Source organism: Aotus nancymaae, unplaced genomic scaffold (genome assembly GCF_030222135.1).
Source record: "Aotus nancymaae isolate 86718 unplaced genomic scaffold, 86718_ANA_hifiasm-v0.15.2.pri h1tg000041l, whole genome shotgun sequence".
In the NCBI taxonomy this organism is placed as follows: domain Eukaryota; kingdom Metazoa; phylum Chordata; class Mammalia; order Primates; family Aotidae; genus Aotus; species Aotus nancymaae.
In genome coordinates, this window is record NW_026988455.1 from 3,670,164 (window position 1) to 3,679,397 (window position 9,234).

Below are 9,234 nucleotides of genomic sequence, written 5' to 3' on the forward strand. Positions count from 1 at the left end.
ACTGGTAGATGCCTTCTGGCTCTCAGCATAGAGCAAATAGGAAAAAAAAAAAAACCCATAGTTACTTGCTTTACCTATCTAGTGTACAGACATCAACACAGAGTGTCAAGGAAAACAAAGAAACTGGCAAAGATGTTCCAAACAAAGGAAGAAGATAAATTCCCAGAAATCAACCCTACTGAAACAGAATCATATGATTTATCTGACAGAGAATTACCTGTTATAAAGATGCTCACCAACATCAAGAGCACAATGCACGAACGTGAGAATTTCAACAAAGAGATAAAAAATACTAAAAAGTACCCAGTGAAAATCATAGAGCTCAGGAATATAACTGAAATAAAAATTTACTAGTGGATTGGATTAGATTAGATGAAGAAGAAAACTTGAACACAAGTCATTGGAAAAATTCAGTCAGAGAAACAAAAAGGAAAAAGAATGAAAAAGAGTGAAGAAAGCTTATAGACTTATGGGACACCATCAGGTGGGTCAATATACACATTACAGGAGTCTCCGAAAATGTTGAGAAAAAGAAAAAAAACCAGAAAAGTTATTCAAAGGAATAATGGTGGAATTTTCCCTATTTGGGGTAGGAAACAAGCATTCAGCTCTAGGAGACCCAAAGGACACCAAATAAGAAGAACCTAAAGAAATCCACACTGATAGACATTATAGTCAAACTGTCAAAAGTCAAAGACAAAGAGAATTGTGAATGTGGCAAGAGAAAAGTGACTTGTCACATATAAGAGAATTCTCATAAGACTATCAGCTGTATTTTCAGGAGAAACTTTGCAGTCCAGAAAAGAATGCGATGATATATTCAAAGTGCTGAAACAAAAGAACTGCCTATCAAGAATATTATAACTGGCAAACTGTCCTTCAAAAATAAGGAAAAATAAAAGATTTTCTCAGATAAAAGTGGAAAAAGTTTATCACCATTAGACCTGATTCTAAAAAATCTAAAGGGAGTTCTTTAGGTTGAAATGAAAGAATGCCAAACAGCAAAATAATAGTCTAAGAAATTATAAAATTTATTGATAAAGATAAACATATAGATAAACAAAGAATACTATATTACTGTAATGACTATGGGTAAATCATTTTTCATTCTAATATAAAAGTGAAAAGACAAAAGTATTAAAAATAACTATAACTTTAAAATATGTTAAAAGATACATGATATGAATAGATGTAAATTGTGACAGCAATAACATAAAGCGTGTGGGGATTAAAGTGTAGCGTTCCTGTCTGCCATTGAACTGAAGCTATTATCAGTATAAAATAGACTGTTATAAGGTATTTTATGTATGCCGCAAAATAACAAGAATGAAGAAAAACCTATAGGAGGTACACAAAACAAAAAGGAGAGGAGTAAAAGCATATCAGTACCAAAAATAAAAAAAAAATCAACAAACACAGAGGAGGATAACAAGAGAGGAGAAGACAAAGGAACTGCAAGACTAATAGAAAACAATTTAAAAAATGGCAATAGTAAATCCTTTCCTATCAATAATTACTTTAAATGTAAATGAATTAAAATCCCCAATCAAAGGACACAGACTAGTTAAATGGGTAAAAAACAAGACCCAACTATATGCTGTCTACAGAAACTCACTTGAGATTTAGGTATAAACACAGGCTGAGAGTGAAGAAATAGAAAAAGATATTCCATAGAAATGGTAACCGTAAGAGCAGAGATAGTAGTACTTACATCAGACAAAATAGACTCTAAGTCAAAAACTGTCATAAGAGATAAGGAGGTTATATAACAATAAAAAGGGACAATCCACTAAGAAGATCTATATGCACCCAACATCAAAGCACCCAAACATATAAAACAAACATTGACAGATCTGAAGGGAGAAATACATAGCAATATAGCAATAGTAGGCAACTTCAATACCTTACTGTCGATAATGGGTAGAAAACCCAGAAAGAAGATTAAAAACACAGCAGAGGACTTGAACAACACTATGGACCAAATTGACCTGCTAGATACATACAGAACATTTTACAGCAAAATATGCATTCTTCTCAAGCGCACATAAAACTTTCTCCATAATAGATTACATATTAGGTGAAAAGAAGTGATAATAAATTTAAGAAAATTGAAATCATACCAAATATCTTTACTGACCACATGGAAAGAAAGTTAAAAGCAGAAGGAAAACTGAAAAATTCACAGCTATATTAAACAACTGTGTTAAACAACACAGTATTGAACAGCCATTAGGCCAAAGAAGAAATCAAAAAGGAAATTGGAAAATACCTCAAGACAAATGAAAACAAAACCACAACATATCAAAACTTATGAGATATACTAAAATCAGGGAATAAATACTAATCAAGTAATACAATACTAAGAGGGAACTTTATTGTGATTAACACCTAAATTAAAGAAGAAGAAAGAGATCAAATAAACAACATCCCAAGGACCTAGCAAAAGAAGAATAAACTAAGTCCAAAGTTAGCAGAAGGAAGCCAATAACATAAGAGCAGAAATAAATTAGACAATAGAAAGAAAACAACAAAGTAAAAGTTGGTTTTCTGAAAAGGATAAAATTGACAAACCCTTAACTGAACTAATTAAGAAAAAAGTGATAAACCCAAATAAATAAAATAAAAGAGAACACATTAAAACTGGAGGCCAGGTGGGGTGGTTCATGCCTGTAAATCACAGCATTTTGGGAGGCCAAGGTGGGTGAATCACCTGAGGTCAAAAGTTTGAGACCAACCTCGCCAACATGGCAAAACCCCATCTCAACTAAGAATACAAAAATTAGCCTGGCATGGTAGCACATGCCTGTAATCCCAGCTACTTGGGATGCTGAGGTGAGAGAATCACTTGAACCCTCGAGGCAGAAGATACAGTAAGCCAAGATCATGCCACTGTGCTCCAGCTTGAGCAACAGAGCAAGACTTTGTCTAAAAAGAAAAAAGAAAAGAAAAAAAGAAAAAAAAAATGGTGCTACAGAAATACAAAGGATTGTAAGAGACCACCCTGAACAATTACATACCACAAATTGGATAACTAGAAGAAATGGATAAATTTCTGGAAACATACATTCTACCAGACTAAATCATGAAGAAATAAAAAGTCTCAACTGACTAATAACTAGTGTGGAGACTGAATCAATAGTCAAAAAACTTCCAAATAAAGAAAAGCTCAGGACCTGATGGTTTCACTGGCTAATTCTACCAAATATTTAAAGAATAAATGCTAATCTTTTCAAAGTCATCAAAAAAATTAAAGAAGAACTAATTTTAAATTTGTTTTATGAGCACAGCATTATCCCGATACCAAAGTCAAAGACACTATAAGAAAAGAAAACTGCAGGCTAATATCCTAATGAATACAAATGCAAATATCCTCAACAAAATACCTGCAAACTGAATCAAACAGCATGTTAAAAGGATCATTTACCATGACCAAATGGAATTTATCCCGGGGATGCAAGAGTGGAAAAACATATGAAAATCAATTAATGTGATTAAAATCACTTAAGTATCTCAACAGATGCAGAAAAAGTGTTTGACAAAATTCAACACTTTTTCATGATAAAAACTCTGAACAAACCAAGAGGAGAAAGTACCTCAACATATAGCAACCATATGTGAAAAGCCCATAGCTAACATCAAGCACAAGGGCGAAAAACTGAAAGCTTTTCCTCTAAGATAAAATACGAAGAAAGGATGCCCACTCTTGCCACTTCCATTCAACATAGTACTGGAAGCCTTAGCCAGAGGAATTAGGCAAGAAAAAGAAATAAAAGGCATCCAAATTGGAAAGGAACAAGTAAAATTGTCAGTCTGCAGATGTCATGATCTTACATATAAACAATTCTAAAAACTTCATTTAAAAAACTGTTAGACCTAATAAATTAATTCAGTAAATTTGCAGGATACATAATTAGCATACAAAAATTAACTGCATTTCTATTAGCTAACAAGTTACCTGAAAAGAAAATAAGGAAACAATCTCACTTATATCAAGAAAAATAATAAAATATTAAGGAATAAACCTAAGTAAGGAAGTGAAAGACTTGTATACTGAAAACTACAAAACATTGATGAAATTAAAGAAGACATAATCAAATGGAAAACCAATCCATGTTCATGGAATGGAAGACTCAACATTGTTAAAACGTCCACAGTACCCAAAGCAATCTATAGGTTTAGTGTAATCTCTATCAAAATCCCAATGTTATTTTTTACAAAAATAGAAAAATAATCCTATGATTCAGATGAAACAATGAAATGACAATCAAATCAATCTTGAGAAAGAAAAACAAAGTTCTTTCCAATTTCCAAGTATATCACAAAGCTACAACAATCAAAACTGTATGGTACTTGCATAAAGGAAGACATATAAACTAATAGAATAGAGAGCTTGGAAATAAATTCATGCATATATGCTATGATTTGAGTGTCTACACCAAAACTCATGTTGGACTCTTAATTCCTAATGAAGCAAATTTTGGAAATGGAACATGATGGGAGGCATTTGGGTCCTGGAGGCTCTGCCCTTCTTGTTGTAGTGAGCTCTTGCTTTTGTGGGACTGGATTAGTAACCTTGAGAGTGGATTGTTATAAAGTGAGGTTGCCGCTCATGTTTTGCCCTTTTGGCATGCCTGCTTCCCCTTCTGCTTCTATTATGTTTTCTGTTGCACAAGGCCAGTACCAGAAGCTGAATAGATGCTGGTGCCATGCTCTAAGAGTTTTCAGCCACAAGAATTATGAACCAAATAAAACTCTTTTCTTTATAAATTACCTAGCCTCGTGTATTGTCATGTAGCAACACAAAACAGACTAAGACAATGTACAATAAACTGATTTTTGACAACAGTGCCAAGAATACACAATGGGGAAATAATAATCTCTTCAACAAACAGTGTTGGGAACATTGGATATATACACGCAAAAGAATGAAATCAGACCTTTATCTTACACCATACACAAAGATCAGCTAAAAATAGATTAGAAACTTGAACATAAGACCTGAACCTAAAAAGCTAACAAAGAAAATGTGGGTGGAAAATCTTTATGACACTGGTCTTGGCAATAATTTCATGGATAAAACACCAAACACATAGAAAACAAAGCAAAAATAAAATGGGACTACATAAAACTAAAAAGCTTTTTCAACATCCAGCAAAGAAAACAATGAACAAAGTGAAAAGGTGACCTATAGAATGGGAGAAGATATTTGCAAACCATATATCTGATAAAAGATTAGTCTCTAAAATATATAAGGAACCCCTCTAACTCAATAACAATAAAACTAATAATCTGATTTTAAAATGGGTTAATTGAATAGACACTTATCCAGAGAAGAAATATTATACCAATAGGTATTAACCTGATTTTAAAATGAGCTAAGAAATTGAATAGACATCTCTCCAGAGAAGACATATTATACCAACATATTATGCCAATGGCCAACAGGTATATTAAAAATGCTCCACATCACTAGCCATCAGGTAAATGTAAATAAAAACCACAATGAGGCTGGGTGTGGTGGCTCATACCTGTAATCCCAGCACTTTTGGAGATCAAGGTGGGTGTATCATCTGAGGTCAGGAGTTCAAGATCAGCCTGCCCAACATGGCGAAACCCTGTTTCTACTAAAAACACAAAAATTAGCCCGGCATGGTGGTGCATGCCTGTAATCCCAGCTACTCAGGAGGCTGAGACAAGAGAATTGCTTGAGCCTAGGAGGTGGAGGTTGCAGTGAGCTGAGACTGCACCACTGCACTCCAGCCTGGATGACAGAGTGAGACTCCATCTCAAAAACAAACAACTGAAAAAGAGATCTCATCTTACATATGTCATAATGTATTGGCAAGAACGCGGAGCTATCGGAACACCTGCACACCTTGGGTGGGAATGCAAAATGATCCAGTTGCTATGAAAAGCAATATGGAGGTACCTCAAAAAATTAAAAATAGAACTATCATATGATCCAGTGATCCCACCACTGGATATTTATCTAGAATAATTAAAATCAGTACTCCAAAGAGATATTAGCACTCCTGTGTTCATTGCAGCACTACTCACAACAGGCAAGATGTGGAAACAACCTAAATGTCTATCAACAGATGAACAGACAAAGAAAATATGGTACATGCATACAATGAAATAATACACAACCTTACAAAAAGAGAATTCTGCAATATGTGTTGATATGGACATACTTTAAGACCACTATGCTAAATAAAATGAGCCAGTCACAGAAAGACAAATACTGCCTGATTTCACTTACATTAGATGCCTAAAGTAGTCGATTCATAGACTCACAGAGTGAAATAGTAGTTGCCAGAGGCTGGTGATAGGGGAAATGGGATGTTACTAATCAATGGGCATAAAGTCAGTTAAACAAAATGAACAAGCTCGAGAAATCTGTAACTATAGTAAACAACAATATATTATACACTTTAAAAAATTTGTTAAGGCTGGGAACATTGGCTCACACCAGTAATCCTATCACCCTGAGGGGCTGAGGTGGGAGGATTACTTGAACCCGGGAGTTTGAGACCAGTCTGGGAAACATAGTGAGACCCTATCTCTAGAAAAAAATATCTTAAATTAGCCTGGTGTGGTAGTGCATGCCTGTAGTCATAGCTACTCGGGAGGTTGGGGTCAGAGGATCACAGCCTGGGAGGCCAAGGCTGCAGTGAGCTGTGATTGTGCCCTTGCAGCCCAGTCTGGGCAATAAAGTGAGACCCTGTCTGTCTCAAAAAAAATTTTTTTAATTTAGTTGTTAAAAATTACATTCAATTTTTAAATTTTAATTTGAGAGCTTTCATGTTAAATATTCTTATCAAAATGAAATTTTAGAAAATTTAATGGTCAAAAGATTTGAAAAGAGATTTTATCAAAGAAGACAAGTGAATAGCCATTGAACACATTAAAAAATATTCTTCAACACTTTTATTAGGAAAATGCAAGTTAAAACCACAATAAGACTAGGCACGGTGGCTCACATCTGTAATCCTAGCACTTTGGGGAGCTGAGGTGGGAGGATTGCTTAAAGCCAGGAGTTTGAGACAAGCCTAGGAAATAGCAAAACCCACTCTCTACAAAATTTTAAAAATTAGCCAGGCATGGTGATGTAAACCTGTACTCTCGGCTACTCAGAAGACTGAGGCAGGAGGCTCACGTTAACCCAGGAGGTCAAGGCTGCAGTGAGCTATGATTATGCCACAGCATTCCAGCCTGTGCCACAGAGCAAGATTCAGAAAAGAAAGAAAGAAAAGAAAGAAAGAAAGAGAAAAGAAAAGAAGAGAAGAGAAAACCACCCCCACAATGATATACAACTACATACCTGCTAGAAGGATTAAAACTAAAAAGACTAACCATACTAAGTATTGATGAGGATATAGAGCAACCAGAATTCTTATGAATTTCTGATGGGAATTAACATGTACAGTAATATTAGCAAAGAGTTTGGCATTTTCTTTTAAAGTTAAACATATATTCATCACACAAACTGGAAATCCAACTTTTAGGTATTTACCTAGAAAAATAAAAACATATATCCACACAAAGACTCGTACACAAAGGTTCATAATTGCTTCAGTCACAGGAGCCAAAAATCTAGAAGCAACCTAAATGGCAATCAATAGGAAAAGGGACTACCAACATGTGGTATATCCACTGAGTAGACTGGTACTGTAAAATACAATGGTAAAAACAGCTGATACACATAACACCATGTATGAATCTTAAAAACATTTTGCTAAGTAAAGGAAGTTCAGCACAAAAAAGTACATATTATATGATTCCTGAAAGTGTATAATATAAAATTTTATTTTACATAAAATCATTTGTATAAAAATCCTAAAATGGAAAAAGGTAACTTATAGTTACAGAAAGCAGATTAGTAGTTGCCAGGGATCAAGATTAGGGCAGGTGGAGAACAGATCCAAGGAGGCAAGAGAAAACTTTTGTGGTTGTGAAAATGCTTAATATTCTTATTTTGGGTAGCAATTGCACAGGTAAATATATTTGTCAAAAACCATCAAATTGGGTGTCTCTCACCTGCTGTCATCTAAGATGTGCCTTGCTTCCCTTTCACCTTCTGCCATGACTGCAAGTTTCCTGAGGCCTCCCCAGCCATGTGGAACTACAACAAGAGAGACATCAGTTTTCCATTCAGATCAACAACTTCAGGCTCTTACCATAGAAAATTCAGAGAAAACTAAAGCGGTTCTCTTTGCTTCCGGTTCCTTTAATCCTATCACTAACACACACCTCAGATTGTTCACTACATCTGTGGAACAGGAAGACACAGAGTTGTCAAAGGCATAATCTCTCCTGTTGGTGATGCACGTAAGAAGAAAGGACTCATTCCCATCATTCATCATGGCAGAACCTGCTATCAAGGATTCCAAATGGGTTGAAGCTGATGCCTGGAAAGTCTTCGGAAGGACTGGATAGAGACTGTTAAGACACTATCAAGAGAAACTGGAGGCCAGTAACTGTGATCTCTAGCAGAACTCACTTACACTAGAAAGGCCTGGATGGAAGAGAAAGTGGACTGAACAAAGACAAGATTCTAGTCAAAAGAAATCCCTAGAAACCAAAATGAAAGGTGTGCCAAAGGTCAAGCTGCCATGTGGGGCAGACTTATTGCAGACCTTCGTTGTTCCCAATTTGTGGAAGAGCGAAGATGTCACCCAAATCGTGGCAGACTGTGGGCTCATATGTATTGGTTGGGCTGGAATGATGCTCAGAAATTCATCTATGAATCTGATGTGCTGTGGAAACACTGGAGCAACATTCATATAGTGAAGGAATGGATTGCTAATGACATCTCATCCACAAAAATCTGGTGAGCCCTCAGAAGGGGCCAGAGCATTTGCTACGTGGTACCATATCTTGTCCAAGAATACATGGAAAATAAGAAGTCAGAAAGTAAAACCCTAGCCCTACCACATATAATAAGCAAAGCGTGAACAACAAAAGTTCATTTAAAATTCTAACTTTGGTTATGAAGGGAATTGACATTTTATGGATGCCTGTTGCTAGATAATCTTCAGCCAGGGTAAACAAAGGAAGAAATTCTTACAGTGCTGATCTTGTAAAAATGCACCACTGATAAATCATCTCCAGTTATGCAAAATAAAGGTTGTGAATATCCCTGGCAGAAACACCGCACCAATAGTTAGTTCTCTGTGGCACACATCAAAGTGGCTGACTAAACGTTGGCAAGTCCTATCTGCCTGGAGCTTC

General features: G+C 35.5%; 1 pseudogene; it reads left to right on the forward strand.

Annotated features, from left to right (window-relative positions):
* Window positions 1-8,085: 8,085 nt before the first annotated feature.
* On the forward strand, window positions 8,086-8,957 carry LOC105730960 (nicotinamide/nicotinic acid mononucleotide adenylyltransferase 1-like; annotated as a pseudogene).
* The last annotated feature ends 277 nt before the right edge of the window (window positions 8,958-9,234 follow it).